Below are 490 nucleotides of genomic sequence, written 5' to 3'. Positions count from 1 at the left end.
AATGCTTTATTACACCTTTAGAAATGCAACCTTGATTATAAATGGTAATAGCAGTAATGATAACAATTGTGACAATGAAGGTAGTTCTAGAATTGAAAGGTAGAGCTGGTCGTACAAATAACATCATGACGTCACAGCACATCCACAGTAGCAACATCACAACACATTAGTGTAACAACATTAACAGCGGGAGGGGGGGGGGGTTAGCGGGGGGCCGTTCAATGTGGTGATGGCAAAGCTTTTAACACAGTCTTCTGCTCTACCGCACCATCTAGTACTGGAGGGTCTGCAGGGTTCGACAGTAACGCCGTTTTAGTTGCCCGGAGCAAGTAAAACATTCGCTGGGGTTGTTTGCGCGAGCCTGACGACGCTGCTGGATCCTGGATCTGTTTACCTGTGTGCAGGAAGAACAACAGACGGCGCAGGCGCCAGACCAGACTAGATGATCGTGAGTGAAGATATTATCAAAGCGTACGGGTGATCGACATCT

Source organism: Nansenia antarctica (genome assembly GCF_963989245.1).
Source record: "Nansenia antarctica genome assembly, chromosome: 8".
NCBI classification, from domain to species: domain Eukaryota; kingdom Metazoa; phylum Chordata; class Actinopteri; order Argentiniformes; family Microstomatidae; genus Nansenia; species Nansenia antarctica.
The sequence above is the reverse complement of the archived record's forward strand: the minus strand, read 5'-3'. Positions refer to the sequence as shown.